The sequence below is a fragment of the Mesoplodon bidens genome (assembly GCF_964165515.1).
Source record: "Mesoplodon bidens genome assembly, chromosome: 5".
In the NCBI taxonomy this organism is placed as follows: domain Eukaryota; kingdom Metazoa; phylum Chordata; class Mammalia; order Artiodactyla; family Ziphiidae; genus Mesoplodon; species Mesoplodon bidens.
Window position 1 is genome coordinate 19335648 of NC_138161.1, and position 17249 is coordinate 19352896.

Below are 17249 nucleotides of genomic sequence, written 5' to 3' on the forward strand. Positions count from 1 at the left end.
AAACAAACTTATGGTTACCAAAGGGGAAAGGTGGGGGGAGGTACAAATTAGGAGTTTGGGACCGACATATACACACTACTATATTTAAAATCGATAACTAACAAGGACCTGCTGTATAGCACAGGGAACTCTGCTCAGTATCCTGTAATAACCTAAATGGGAAAAGAATTTGAAAAAGAATAGATACATGTATATGTATAACTGAATCACTGTGCTGTACACCTGAAACTAACACAACTGTGTAAACAGACTATAGTCCAATATTTAAAATAAAAATTAAAAAAATAAAAGTATAATTGGCATATAAAAATGAATAAATAAATAAATAAAGCCTTGGCCTAGATGAGTACTACGTCCCTTCTGTTCTAAACACTGTAATCCTAGGCTCTTTTGCAAATCTTAGAAACTGGAAGAGAGTTGTGATGAAAGACGGTCACAGGGTATCATGGGATGGGGCTGAGGCACCCTGGCACATTTGCTTTGAAGGAAAATCATGTTAAATCAAATTCTTTCTTACCAGAGTAATTCAGAAATGAGAGAACAAGTTCCTCTGGGCCAGTCATCCAACATCTTCTCTTCAAGGGTGTGAAAGGTGAGGGAGCTCCAAGCTTGAAAAATAGGGATGAAACTGCTACTTATACAGAAAACTGCTTCTCACTCCCAAGGGACTAATAAAGCACTGGGGTGTGCTGTGCTGTGGCTCCTGGAGAATCAATCATACATGAAACGATTATCACTGAAGACTAGTTCCAAACAAAAGTAAGCCTGTGAGTGAATGCGCATTGCTGTGCTTGCCTGAGCTGCTTCATCTTGACTGAAAAACATCTCTTGTGGATGTTTCCCAGGTGTTGAACTGAGAATAATAAGGCAGCAGTAAAGACTTTAGTTATTCCAGCTCCGTTTCTGACATCTTGGTCTACCTTCTGCTAGGCACGGCCTGCATATGGTTTTGGGGGCTGTTTAGAGATTTCGGTGGAAAAGTACCAAGCGTTGTTGACCAAATCTGATTTTTTAAAAAAATTCCCAGTAGCTTCCAGGTAGTTGGGATTGAAATGGTACAATGGACTTTAAGCAAATCTGTGACCTGTTTTCTTATGTAGGCCCAAAATTAGTACCAAATTTTATATTCTCCAAGATTTAATCCAGGGTAGATGTTCCAACTCTAGAATGATCTGAGACCAAGATCTGTGTTTTCACCATTGTCCCTGTTTATTTCCATCTTATTTTTACTCTTCCTCTGTGAAAGAAAGCAGACCTGCCTGGTTTCCCTTTTTATTTCATCAGTATCTCTTCCCAGGCTTCACAAACTCACCAGAACAAGGTGGATTATTTGGACCCTTGGTCCCATGAGGTTTAGATAACAGAACCTGTTTTTACTGAGAGTTGAAAAACAGAAATGACAACATTCCTTTTCAGACTGGGATCCCTAAGCCTTTTCCTTATTCTTCTTTTTGGTACAATAATGACGGCTGACAGGGCCCCCTGACACCATTAATGGTAAATGAATTTTTCAGTAAAGACTAACAGAGAAAAACTATGGAAGTTCAGATTTATTTTTTTGACTCAGAGAGTTCTGTATCTCCTTATGCCTCTGCTTTCCATGTATACTTTATGAGAAATTTCAGCAAAACCTTCTTAAAATTAATCCAGTAGCTGTTTCCTTCAACGTTCCTTCCTGGAACTCTTCACCCATCTGCAGAGAGGTCCTAGACACTTCTTAAGAGGCCCAATCCCGAAAGATTAAATTCAGTGCAGTCAACTCAAGTCTTATCCCGAGCCTTATCTTTGTAAAGTTAGCAATACTTCCTCCTTTTTTTTTTTTTTTTTTTTGCGGTACACGGGCCTCTCACTGTTGTGGCCTCTCCCGTTGCACAGCACAGGCTCCGGACGCGCAGGCTCAGTGGCCATGGCTCACGGGCCCAGCCACTCCGCGGCATGTGGGATCTTCCCGGACCGGGGCACGAACCCGTGTCCCCTGCATCGGCAGGCGGACTCTCAACCACTGCGCCACCAGGGAAGCCCCCTTCCTCCTTTTCACGTAAGAAAATTTACAGAGAAGCAGTATTCTGAATTGGATTCTGTCCCATTTCTCTCCCAAACTGGGAAGAAGCTGGTCATATACTCGCACATTTGTATTATAAATATTCAAAGACTCTAATCCGGTATCTTCCATATAACACACATTTTAACTCCTACTTTAAACTTTCAGAATGCTTTTTATGGCATCTGTTATTCCCTACTTTAAAACGTCTGTCAGCCTAATATTTCTACTTTTTTTTTTTCCTTTATTAATTTATCTTCAAGGTCATGAGTGGAAACACCTTTCAGGGGAAAGAACCCATCTGCTTTGGTGAAAATGTACACTATAAACCTTCATTTCTGCAAGGGTATAAATAAAAAAAAAAAAAAATCCGAGAGCCTATTAGAATGCCTTCAAAGCAGAGTTCCCTAAAGCTTGCTTTGTGCAACACTGGTACCAGGAGTCCACACAGCAAACAAAAGCAGAGCGGGCGGGGGGGGGGGTGGATTCAGCATTAGGAAATATCCTCCGTAAAATTCAAAATGTAAAGCAGCATTGTAAACGGTTGTAGGCATTCTAAAGAAAAGGTATTTGCTTCATTTTATTTAACTGCTTATTTCTCAAACTTATTTGATTACAGACTCTTTTCCTGTATGAACACAACAAATAGTAACGTGCTGCTGTACTAGGGTTACACGGTACGCAGTTTGGAAACAGTGCTAGGTGATACTACTTTTCATTTTTCAGAAAGGACTATTCCAATGCATTCCTGTATTGGAAAATAATCTTGAGATAGAAATATAGCTCACTTCTTTCTCACACTGTATTTACAGGGGTATCTAGGGTTCATCTCACAAACAGTAAACCTCCAAGTGACTAGTTGGTTCTTATAAGTAAACACAAAAACTTTTTTTTTTTTTTTTTTTTTTTTGCGGTAGGCGGGCCTCTCACTGTTGTGGCCTCTCCCGCTGCAGATCACAGGCTCCGGATGCACAGGCTCAGCGGCCATGGCTCATGGGCCCAGCCGCTTCACGGCACGTGGGATCTTCCCGGACTGGGGCACGAACCCGTGTCCCCTGCATCGGAAGGCGGACTCTCAACCACTGCTCCACCAGGGAAGCCCCGTATCTTCTTTTTTTTTTTTTTAACTTCATCTGAATCATCAACAGCTCATCGGCTGGCGATAAATCATCAATTATCACAGACAACAACCACAGTCACGTCTCCAGTGTTCATCTCTCACTCGCCTTCCCTTGTTTTTATTTGTCACACATCAGGTACTTCTCACTGTATGCACTTCTGACCCCTAAATACAAACAAACACACAAATAATCTAATTTATTACTTTCCTCATTAAAAAAAAAAAAATCATCAGTGATGTCCAGGTAAGACAGAGCAGGTGTCTCCCTCTTCCATCCCTTTTTGGCTGATTGAACCTCTCTCACTTCCTCATTTGTGACATGGAGGGTCACCCCAACACAATTGACAAGTATTCCCTGAGATCCCGCGTGTAAAGTCCCCAGCTTGGCACACAGTAATCCTGACGCCTTATCAGTCATAAAGTGTCCTACCATGATGTCCTCACACACTTGTTATGGTCACACCTGGAACATCTGGCATTCCCTTCTCACACTTCCCAATTCCAACGTTTTCATCCTCCAAATTACCCTACAACTTCCCCACTGACAGACCTTTCTTTAGAAATGTTAGAATATGTCCGATTGACGAGGAAACCTGTAGTGAGCAGCAAGCAGCCTACCGAAGCCCAGTCCATCTGACCAAAGTTCCCCAGCTCCCCAAATATGAACATCTCCCTGCAGCTAACTCCCACTTAACAGCCCCAATCAGGAACACTCTTGAGGTATTCACATAACCCTTCCTTTAAACATTTTCCTTCTTGCCCCTTTTTCTTCCCTTTTTATAGTGATATCAAATCCCCTGCAAAAAAAATAAAACCTCTTCCTGATGTCCCAGATTAACCCTTTCCAATACTACAGGTCTATGATTCATATATATACACTCAAGTTGTACTTACTGATGTATGTTTTTCACTATTTAAAAAAAAATTTTTATTGAGATAATTGACATATTGTATTAGTTTTCAGTGTATAAGAATGATCTGATATATGGATATATTGTGAAATGATCACAATAAGTGAATATCCCTCACCACCATAGTTACATTTTTTTTCTTGGGATGAGAACTTTTAAGATCTACTCTCGCAGCAACTTTCAAATACACAGTACAGTACTGTTAACTACAGTCACCATTCACTATGGCTTTTATTTCCCCAGATATTTTTCTCACATAAACATAATCTCTTTAAGGGGAGTGAATGTATCAGTTTTTTACTCCGCCCACAGTGGAAGTGTAAAAAATTTTGATTGATCCACCAATACTAAACACTTTCATTCCTAGGAGTTATATTTATTCCAGTTTAACTGGAATAAATTACACATAGGACAGAAAATATTAATTGAGGGATATAGCAAAGTTGGATATAGCAAACTTGGGGTGTTTACTTAGGGAAAAATGTGCAGCTTTTATTTATTTGGTGGTTGGTTAGTGGGGTTTTTTTTGCAGTTAATTAATTAATTAATTAATTTTTGTTGTGTTGGGTCTTAATTTCTGTGCGTGGGCTTTCTCTAGTTGTGGCAAGCGGGGGCCAATCTTCATTGCAGTGCGCGGGTCTCTCACTGTCACGGCCTCTCTTGCTGCGGAGCACAGGCACCAGATGCGCAGGCTCAGTAGTTGTGGCTCACGGGCCTAGTTGCTCCGCGGCATGTGGAATCTTCCCAGACTGGGGCTCGAACCCGTGTCCCCTGCATTAGCAGGCAGATTCTCAACCACTGTGCCACCAGGGAAGCCCAGTTTGTGTGTTTGTTTTGTTATTCAGGATATTGTTTATTTAGAAAATGTGTTCAGGAATACTCAAGTTTTATCTGCCTGGAAACTTCTCAATCATTTTTGGTTTAGGTAACACTTCTCTGGCTACAGCCTTTACTCATCAAAGACTCTAGAACTTCTCTCTCTTTAAAATGGAAACCATGAAGGACAATCCCTAGGCATGATGTATGGAGACAAAGAGGTCTAGTTGCCTTGGAGCATAACAGCCCTCAGCCTCAACGTTTGTCACCAATGTTGAGAGACATAGGCCACAGCAATCCTACTGAGAGCTGTGACTTCCAGCGGCTGCTCTGCGGAGTCTTTTCTTGATCACACGATGCGGTCCTCCATCCTGCAGGAGGTGGCCAGTCCTCTCAGCACCTCTGGCAAGCAGCCTTTCCAAGCACTGTGCCACCTGCAGACAGGATGCCTGTCTTTCACGTACCTGGCACATGCCCTTGGGAGTGGTAAAGGTTTTTCCTAATTCTTAGCATATTGCCTAAGCCTACATTATTGGAATACAAATGAACAGGCTGATAAAAGAGTAACCTTGAGTCTGCTCTAATTTCTGTGCCAAAAAAGTAAATCACTCACAAATATGGAACTTTTATTAGCAACACATTACTTGGGGATCCACCTAAGTAACACTGGGTTGAGCGTCTCTGCACTCACTGACAGCCCCTGGCAAGATCAATGCAAGGTCAAAGTCAGGACTGTCCCAGTCACTCAGGTGAACTCCTGCTCTCTCAAGAAAAGAGAACTGGTCTTCCCTGGTGGCGCAGTGATTGAGAGTCCGCCTGCTGATGCAGGGAACACGGGTTCGTGCCCCGGTCCGGGAAGACCCCACATGCCACGGAGAGGCTAGGCCCGTGAGCCATGGCCACTAAGCCTGTGCGTCCGGAGCCTGTGCTCCACAATAGGAGAGGCCACAACAGTGAGAGGCCCACGTACCGCAAAAAAAAAAAAAAAGAAAAGAGAACTGACTTCAATTATAAACTAAGCACTGTGCTGGCCACCTTCTCAGTTTGTCACACAACCTGATGAGGGGATACATTTTTAGAAACTAAGGCTCTGGTAGGTTCCACAACTATATCCAAAACTGAGAAGTAGTAGTCAAGGTTTCTCAAAGCCTGAGTCCTTTACACCATCACATACTGCCACTCTATTACTAAAGTTCTCTAAAGAAGCAAACCGGTGTAATGCCTGTATGGTCTCCATTAAATCTCCCTGCTACTGGATTGATTTTCTCACTTCTTACCTCTGGGATTGGCATGTATGGTCTACTTTTTTCTCTACTCTTGTTATTCCTTGTTAGTCCATAAAATATAGGAATATTCTTTTAAATGAGTCCTTGCGGCAACCTTGGAATTACCAGCATTCTTCAAACAAGTTATGTAAACCAGCTGCCAATAGTGGTCTCTGGTTAAACATTTAATATTATTGTTCCATAGAGTTACTACTGAAATACACTTATTTCTAAACTATCTCTTATTTGAATCTGAAGGCTGTCTCTGAAGTACTTTTGTGTAGTGATTGCAGAGGACTAATTTTTAAACTGTTGTATGGTTTGAAGATATATGAACACTTCACAGGTGCATTAGTGAAGTAAAGATCCATGAATGAAGCAGTAACTTAAGAAACAGGGCAAATAAAATGTTGCATCTTCTGTATAGGTGAAGGTATGTCAGCTACGTGCAGTTAAATACAGGTATGTTAAGGGTTAATTATTCATTTAAAATTTTCTTTATGTCTGTTCATTAAAAAGAAAGAAAATCTTATTATGTGAAAAACTGTACCCATTATTGTGAGAAAGAATTTTATCATGAAAAGCTTGAATGCCATGTACAGTTTAGACATCTGTGGATATTGAAGGCTGTAGTCAAGATAAAGAAATATATAATTCCGTCCATCTCAGAGGAGGTAAAAAGAGATGAGAGAGAATGCAACTCAAGATCCACTTCTGGTCCATCCAGAGAGGAATCGGCAAGAATTTCTAGAAGGGAAGACACGTTGTGAAGCATGTGAAACTCAAATATGTCCCAGTATCTGCCATCACAGCTAATACTCAGCAAGGCAGCACCTCTCTAGAAGGTACCATGATTTATAAGACTATTGGAAGTCCGGAGTGACCAAGTTATCCAAATATTCAACCAGGAGGCAGCTAAAGAAACCACTCTGGTTACCTAGGAAGCAGGTTGGTTTCAAAAGGACATGAATAAAAGGTGGCAGGAATCCACTCTCAAGAACAGATAGGAGAGGGCTTCCCTGGTGGCGCAGTGGTTGGGAGTCTGCCTACCGATGCAGGGGACATGGGTTCATGCCCCGGTCCGGGAAGATCCCACATGCCGTAGAGTGGCTAGGCCCGTGAGCCATGGCCGCTGAGCCTGCGCGTCCGGAGCCTGTGCTCCGCAATGGGAGAGGCCACAACAGTGAGAGGCCTGTGTACCGCAAAAAAAAAACCCCAAAAAACAAAAAAACAAAGAACAGATAGGAGAGTAGCTTAAAAGTGAAGATAATGTTAGGGGTTCTGACGTGGGCTGAATTGTGTTCCCCCCAAATTCATAGGTTGAATCCTAGTTCCCAGTACCTTAGAACGTGACTATATGAGGGACAGGGCTTTAAAGGGATACTTAACTTAAAATCAGGTCATTGGAGTGGAACCCTAATCCAATCTGACCAATGTCCTTATAAGAAGAGGTTACTAGGACATATAGAAAGAGACACCAAGCATGTGTGGGCATAGAGGAAAAACCCAGTGGGGACACAGCAAGAGAGTGGCCATAAGTAAGCCACGGAGAGAGGCCTCAGAATCCAACCCTGAAAGCACCTCAATGGACTTCTACCTTCTGGAACTGTGAGAAAAGAAATTTATGTTGCTTAAGCCACCCATTCCGTGGTATTTTGTTAAGGTAGCTCTGGCAAACTAATATAGATTTTAATTGTCATTATAAGCTTAGGCTTTGATAACAATATCTAAGGAAAAATGTAAAAGAACATTTTATGTACTTTCAGAACCAGATGATCTTGGTTAAGGTAGCTGCTGGGTATCATGGTGCAGCATGGGAGGGAGAAAAAGCAGAATTCCTCAATTTTTTTTTTTTTTTTTTTTTGGTTGAGCTGCAGTAGCATGCGGGATCTTAGCTCCCCAACCGGAGATCAAACCCGTGCCCCCTGCATTGGAAGCACAGAGTCTTAACCACTAGACCACAAGGGAAGTCCCCTAAATTTCTACTTTTTTCTGTTGAGCTGAATGATCTTCCAATTGAAAAGGGCAGAAGAACCACTGATCATTGGTAATAAATGTCAAAGATTAGTGACAGGATTATAGAACAAGTCCTAGCTGCTCTAAATGAGCACCTGTTATAGAATGAATTGTGTGCCCCTCCCCCTGCCCCAAATTCATATATTGAAGTCCTAACCCCCAGTACCTCAGAAAATGACTATAATTGGAGATAGGGTCTCTAAAGAGGTAATTAAGTTAAAATGAGGTCTTTAGGGTGGGCCCTAATCCAATATGACTGGTATCCTTAGAAGAGGGAATTAGCCGGCTGAGGAAAGATAGCGGAAGAGTAAGACGCGGAGATCACCTTCCTCCCCACAGATACATCAGAAATTCATCTACACGTGGAACAACTCCTACAGAACACCTACTGAACGCTGACAGAAGACCTCAGACCCCCCAAAAGGCAAGAAACTCCCCACGTACCTGGGTAGGGCAAAAGAAAAAAGAAAAAACAGAGACAAAAGGATAGGGACGGGACCTGCACCAGTGGGAGGGAGCCGTGAAGGAGGAAAGGCTTCCACACACTAGGAAGCCCCTTCGCGGGCGGAGACAGTGGGTAGCGGAGGGGGGAAGCTTCGGAGTCGCGGAGGAGAGCGCAGCCACAGGGGTTCGGAGGGCAAAGCGGAGAGATTCCCGCACAGAAGATCGGCGCCGACCGGCACTCACCAGCCCAGGAGGCTTGTCTGCTCACCCGCCGGGGCGGGCGGGGCTGGGAGCTGAGGCTCGGGTTTCAGGTTTCAGTCAGAGCTTAGGGAGAGGACTGGGGTTGGCGGCGTAAACATAGCCTGAAGCGGTTAGTGCACCACGGCTGGCCGGGAGGGAGTCCGGGAAAATGTCTGGAGCTGCCGAAGAGGCAAGAGACTTTTTCTTCCCTCTTGGTTTCCTGGTGCGCGAGGAGAGGGGATTAAGAGCGCTGCTTAAAGGAGCTCCAGAGACGGGCACGAGCCGCGGCTAAAAGCGCGGACCCCAGAGACGGGTGTGGGACGCTGGGGCTGCTGCTGCCGCCGCCAAGAGGCCTGTGTGCGAGCGCAGGTCACTGTCCACGCCCCCCTTCTGGGGAGCCTGTGCAGCCCGCCACTGCCAGGGTCCCGGGATTCAGGGACGGCTTCCCCGGGAGAGCGCACTGCGCGCCTCGGGCTGGTACAACGTCACGCCGACCTCTGCCGCCGCAGGCTCGCCCCGCACTCCGTACCCCTCTCTCCCCCCGGCCTGAGTGAGCCAGAGCCCCCGAAGCAGCTGCTCCTTTAACCCCGTCCTGTCTGAGCGAAGAACAGACGCCCTCCGGCGACCTACATGCAGAGGCGGGGCCAAATCCAAAGCTGAGACCCTGGAGCCGTGAGAACAAAGAGAAAGGGAAATCTCTCCCAGCAGCCTCAGAAGCAGCGGATTAAAGCTCCACAATCAACTTGATGTACCCTGAATCTGTGCAATACATGAATAGGCAACGAATCATCCCAAATTGAGGAGGTGGACTTTGAGAACAAGATTTATGATATTTTCCCCTTTGCCTCTTTTTACAACGAATTATCCCAAATTGAGGAGGTGGACTTTGAGAGCAAGATTTACGATTTTTTTCCCCTTGTTCTCTTTTTGTGAATCTGTATGTGTATGCTTCTGTGTGAGATTTTGTCTGTATAGCTTTGCTTCCACCATTTGTCCCAGGGTTCTATCCGTCCGGTTTTTTGTTTTGTTTTGTTTGTTTGTTTTTTAATTTTTTTTAATAATTACTTTTTTTTGTTTGTTTGTTTTGTTTTTGCGGTAAGCAGGCCTCTCACTGTTGTGGCCTCTCCCGTTGCGGAGCACAGGCTCCAGAGGTGCAGGCTCAGCGGCCATTGCTCACGGGTCCAGCTGCTCCGCAGCATGTGGGATCTTCCCAGACCGGGGCACGAACCCATGTCCCCTGCATCGGCAGGCGGACTCTCAACCACTGCGCCACCAGGGAAACCCAATAATTACTTTTTTATTTTAATAACGCTATTATATTTCATCATACTTTATTCTATTTTACGTTATCTTCTCTCTTTCTCTTTTTCCTACCTTCCCTCCTTCCTCCCTCCCTTCCTCCCCCTCCCTCCTTTCTTTCTTTCTTCCTTTCTTTCCTCCCTCCCTCCCTCCCTACTTTTTTTTCTTTCTTTCTTTCTTTCTTCCTTTCTTTCTTTCTTCCTTTCTTTCTTTCTTCTACTAATTCTTTCTTTCTACTTTTTCTCCCTCTTATTCTGAGCCGGGTGGATGAAAGGCTCTTGGTGCTGCAGCCAGAAGTCAGAGCTGTGCCTCTGAGGTGGGAGAGCCAACTTCAGGACACTGGTCCACAAGAGACCTCCCAGCTCCACATAATATCAAGCGGCGAAAATCTCCCAGAGATCCCCATCTCAACACCAGCACCCAACTTCACTCAACGACCAGCAAGCTACAGTGCCGGTCACCCTATGCCAAGCAACTGGTAAGACAGGAACACAACCCCACCCATTAGCAGAGAGGCTGCCTAAAAACATAATAAGGCCACAGACACCCCAAAACACAACACCAGACGTGGACTCGTCCGCCAGAAAGACAAGATCGAGCCTCATCCACCAGAACACAGGCACTAGTCCCCTCCACCAGGAAGCCTACACAACCCACTGAAACAACATTAGCCACTGGGGACAGACACCAAAAACAATGGAAACTACGAACCTGCAGCCTGCTAAAAGGAGACCCCAAACTCAGTATGAAAAGCAAAATGAGAAGACAGAAAAACACACAGCAGGTGAAGGAGCAAGATAAAAACCCACCAGACCTAACAAATGAAGAGGAAATAGGCAGTCTACCTGAAAAAGAATTCAGAATAATGATAGTAAAGATGATCCAAAATCTTGGAAACAGAATAGACAAAATGCAAGAAACAGTTAACAAGGACCTAGAAGAACTAAAGATGAATCAAGCAACGATTAAAAACACAATAAATGAAATGAAAAATACTCTAGATGGGATCAATAGCAGAATAACTGAGGCAGAAGAATGGATAAGTGACGTGGAAGATAAAATAGTGGAAATAACTGCTGCAGAGCAGAATAAAGAAAAAAGAATGAAAAGAACTGAGGGCAGTCTCAGAGACCTCTGGGACAACATTAAACGCATCAACATTCAAATTATAGGGGTTCCAGAAGAAGAAGAGAAAAAGAAAGGGACTGAGAAAATATTTGAAGAGATTATAGTTGAAAACTTCCCTAATATGGGAAAGGAAATAGTTAATCAAGTCCAGGAGGCACAGAGAGTCCCATACAGAATAAATGCAAGGAGAAATATGCCAAGACACATATTAATCAAACTTTCAAAAAATAAACACAAAGAAAACATATTAAAAGCAGCAAGGGAAAAACAACAAATAACACAAAAGGGAATACCCATCAGGTTAACAGCTGATCTCTAAGCAGAAACTCTAAGAGCCAGAAGGGAGTGGCAGGACATATTTAAAGTGATGAAGGAGAAAAACCTGCAACTAAGATTACTCTACCCAGCAAGGATCTCATTCAGATTTGATGGAGAAATTAAAACCTTTACAGACAAGCAAAAGCTGAGAGAGTTCAGCACCACCAAACCAGCTTTACAACAAATGCTAAAGGAACTTCTCTAGGCAAGAAACACAACAGAAGGAAAATACGTAAAATAACGAACGCAAAACAATTAAGGAAATGGGAATAGGGACATACATATCAATAATTACCTTAAATGTAAATGGACTAAATGCTCCCACCAAAAGACACAGATTGGCTGAATGAATACAAAAACAAGACCCATATATATGCTGTCTACAAGAGAACCACTTCAGACCTAGAGACACATACAAATTGAAAGTAAGGGGATGGAAAAAGATATTCCATGCAAATGGAAATCAAAAGAAAGCTGGAGTAGCAATTCTTATATCAGACAAAATAGACTTTAAAATAAAGACTATTAGAAGAGACAAAGAAGCACACTACATAATGATCAAAGGATCGAACCAAGAAGAAGATATAACAATTGTAAATATTTATGCACCCAACATAGGAGCACCTCAATACATAAGGCAAATACTAACAGCCATAAAAGTGGAAATCGACAGTAACACACTCATAGTAGGGGACTTCAACACCCCACTTTCACCAATGGACAGATCATCCAAAATGAAAACAAATAAGGAAACACAAGCTTGAAATGATACATTAAACAAGATGGACTTAATTGATATTTATAGGACATTCCATCCAAAAACAACAGAATACACATTTTTCTCAAGTGCTCATGGAACATTCTCCAGGATAGATCATATCTTGGGTCACAAATCAAGCCTTGGTGAATTTAGGAAAATTGAAATTGTATCAAATATCTTTTCCGACCACAATGCTATGAGACTAGACATCAATTACAGGAAAAGATCTGTAAAAAATACAAACACATGGAGGCTAAACAATACACTACTTAATAACGAAGTGATCACTGAAGAAATCAAAGAGGAAATAAAACAATACCTAGAAACAAATGACAATGGAGACACGACGACCCAAAACCTATGGGATGCAGCAAAAGCAGTTCTAAGGGAGAAGTTTATAGCAATACAATCCCACCTTAAGAAACAGGAAACATCTCAAGTAAACAACCTCACCCTGCACCTAAAGCAATTAGAGAAAGAAGAACAAAAAAAACCCAAAGTTAGCAGAAGGAAAGAAATCATAAAGATCAGATCAAAAAGAAATGAAGGAAATGATAGCAAAGATAAATGAAACTAAAAGCTGGTTCTTTGAGAAGATAAACAAAATTGATAAACCATTATCCAGACTCATCATGAAAAAAAGGGAGAAGACTCAAATCAATAGAATTAGAAATGAAAAACGAGAAGTAACAACTGACACTGCAGAAATACAAAAGATCATGAGAGAATACTACAAGCAACTATATGCCAATAAAATGGACAACCTGGAAGAAATGGTCAAATTCTCAGAAATGCACAACCTGCCAAGACTGAATCAGGAAGAAATAGAAAATATGAATAGACCAATCACAAGCACTGAGATTGAAACTGTGATTAAAAATCTTCCAACAAACAAAAGCCCAGGACCAGATGGCTTCACAGGCAAATTCTATCAAACACTTAGAGAAGAGCGAAGACCTATCCTTCTCAAACTCTTCCAAAATATTGCAGAGGGAGGAACTCTCCCAAACTCATTCTACGAGGCCACCTCACCTTGATACCAAAACCAGGCAAGGATGTCACAAAGAAAGAGAACTACAGGCCAATATCACTGATGAACATAGATGCAAAAATCCTCCACAAAATACTACGAGACAGAATCCAACAGCACATTAACAGGATCATACACCATGATCAAGTGGGGTTTATTCCAGGAATGCAAGGATTCTTCAATATACGCAAATCAATCAACGTGATACACCATATTAACAAATTCAAGGAGAAAAACCATATGATCATCTCAATAGATATAGAGAAAGCTTTTGACAAAATTCAACACCCATTTATGATAAAAACCCTGCAGAAAGTAGGCATAGAGGGAACTTTCCTCAACATCATAAAGGCCATATATGACAAACCCACAGCCAACATCGTCCTCAATGGTGAAAAACTGAAACCATTTCCTCTAAGATCAGGAACAAAACAAGGCTGCCCACTCTCACCACTCTTATTCAACATAGTTTTGGAAGTTTTAGCCACAGCAATCAGAGAAGAAAACAAATAAAAGGAATCCAAATTGGAAAAGAAGAAGTAAAGCTGTCACTGTTTGCAGATGACAAGATACTATACATAGAGAACCCTAAAGATGCTACCAGAAAACTACTAGAGCTAATCAAGGAATTTGGTAAAGTAGCAGGATCCAAAATTAATGCACAGAAATCTCTGGCATTCCTGTACACTAATGATGAAAAATCTGAAAGTGAAATCAAGAAAACGCTCCGATTTACCATTGCAACAGAAAGAATAAAATATCTAGGAATAAACCTACCTAAGGAGACAAAAGACCTGTATGCAGAAAATTATAAGACACTGATGAAAGAAATTAAAGATGACACAAATAGATGGAGAGATATACCATGCTCCTGGATTGGAAGAATCAATATTGTGAAAATGACTCTATTACCCAAAGCAATCTACAGATTCAATGCAATCCCTATCAAACTACCACTGGCATTTTTCACAGAACCAGAAGTAAAAATTTCAAAATTTGTTTGGAAACACAAAAGACCCCGAATAGCCAAAGCAATCTTGAGAACGAAAAACAGAGCTGGAGGAATCAGGCTCCCTGACTTCAGACTATACTACAAAGCTACAGTAATCAAGATGTGTGGTACTGGTACCAAAACAGAAAGGTAGATCAATGGAACAGGATAGAAAGCCCAGAGATCAACCCATGCACATATGATCAACTTATCTTTGATAAAGGAGGCAGGAATGTACAGTGGAGAAAGGATAGCCTTTTCAATAAGTGGTGCTGGGAAAACTGGACAGGGACATGTAAAAGTATGAGTTCAGATCACTGCCTAACACCATACACAAAAATAAGCTCAAAATGGATTAAAGACCTAAATGTAAGGCCAGAAACTATCAAACTCTTAGAGGAAAACATAGGCAGAACACTCTATGACATAAATCACAGCAAGATCCTTTTGGACCCACCTCCTAGAGAAATGGAAATAAAAACAAAAATAAACAAATGGGACCTAATGAAACTTCAAAGCTTTTGCACAGCAAAGGAAACCATAAACAAGACCAAAAGACAAGCCTCAGAACGGGAGAAAATATTTGCAAATGAAGCAACTGACAAAGGATTAATCTCCAAAATTTATAAGCAGCTCATGCAGCTCAATAGCAAAAAAGCAAACAACCCAATCCAGAAATGGGCAGAAGACCTAAATAGACATTTCTCCAAAGAAGATATACAGACTGCCAACAAACACATGAAAGAATGCTCAACATCATTAATCATTAGAGAAATGCAAATCAAAACTACAATGAGATATCATCTCACACCAGTCAGAATGGCCATCACCAAAACATCTAGAAACAATAAATGCTGGAGAGGGTGTGGAGAAAAGGGAACACTCTTGCACTGCTGGTGGGAATGTAAATTGGTACAGCCACTATGGAGAAAAGTATGGAGGTTCCTTAAAAAACTACAAATAGAACTACCATATGACCCAGCAATTCCACTACTAGGCATATACCCTGAGAAAACCATAATTCAAAAAGAGAGATGTACCAAAATGTTCATGGCAGCTCTATTCACAATAGTCCGGAGATGGAAACAACCTAAGTATCCATCATCGGATGAATGGATAAAGAAGATGTGGCACATATATACAATGCAATATTACTCAGCCATAAAAAGAAACGAAATTGAGCTATTTGTAATGAGGAGGATAGATCTAGCGTCTGTCATACAGAGTGAAATAAGTCAGAAAGAGAAAGACAAATACTGTATGCTAACACATATATATGGAAGTTAAGAAAAAAAAATGTCATGAAGAACCTAGGGGTAAAACAGGAATAAAGACACAGACCTACTAGAGAATGGACTTGAGGATATGGGGAGGGGGAAGGGTAAGCTGTGACAAAGCGAGAGAGAGGCATGGACATATATACACTACCAAACGTAAGGTAGATAGCTAGTGGGAAGCAGCCGCATAGCACAGGGAGATCAGCTCGGTGCTTTGTGACCGCCTGGAGGGGTGGTATATGGAGGGTGGGAGGGAGACGCAAAAGGGAGGGGATATGGGAACATATGTATATGTATAACTGATTTAATAAAAAATTAAAAAAAAAAGATACACACACCCTAACGTTCATAGAAGCATTATTTACAATTGCCAAGATATGGAAGCCACCTAAGTGTCCATCAACAGATGAATGGATAAAGAAGATGTGGTATATAGACACAATGGAATATTACTCAGCCATAAAAAAGAAAGAAATTTTGCCATTTGCAACAACATGGATGGACTTGAAGGGTATTATACTAAGTGAAATAAGTCAGTCAGAGAAAGACAAATACTGCATGATATCACCCATATGTGGAATCTAAAAAGTAAAACAAACCAGTGAATGTAACAAAAAAGAAACAGACTAGCAGATAAGAGAACAAACTAGTGGTTACCAGTGGGGAGAGGGAAAGAGGGAGGGGCAAGATGGGGCAGGGGATTAAGAAGAACAAACTACTAGATAAAAATAAATAAGCTACAGGGATATATTGTACAACACAGGGAATACAGCCAATATTTTATAATAACTATAAATGGAGTATAACCACCTTTACAAATTATGAATCACTATACTGTACACCTGAAACATATAATATTGCACATCTACTACACCTTAATAACAAAAAGATTGCTTTCGGTGATATTTGCAGGGCACAGATAACACCTTAAACACAAGATGACAGGGATGCAACTCAGAGCACTCTGCATAAAATAGACGGGAGATTTGGGAGTAAATGTGACCAATCTGAGTCCACCCAACCCAACGCAACACTCACCCACAGGCTGAGGTGGGCAACAGGCTCCTCCATGCTGCAGTGGCCACAGCACCCTTGGAGTACTGTGAAAAGACACAAACCGGAACACATTTGGAGGAGTGTAGAAGGAACCAGAAACAGGTGCCATTGTGCCATCCACACACCTGTTGAGGGAAGTGGAGACAGGACGCTGAGGCAGAAGCAGCATGAAAACTGCTGGTTTTATTTATGTGACGATCTGTGGTGCAGAAAAGACTGGCTTGGCTTGGTCACAGAGGTGCAACAAGGACATCTGAGTGGCAGGTTAAAGGAAAGGGAAGTGGGCTTTAAGTGGGGTAAGAACTTTCTAGTGACCAGAGCAGCCCAAAGACAGGATGCATTGTTGGAAGAGCTACTGAATGTCTCCCAAGCTGAGGCATTTGAGGCCAGGCTGGGAATGTGGTGAAGATTCCAGCCAATGGGTGGTCAGTCCCTGTCCCAGCGTTTAGAGTTCTAACTAGAGATGTTCTTGTATTTACTGCTCAGAGGTTCCTGAAGATACCTCAGGGCAGGAGAGAGCATAAAGCGCAGAACAGA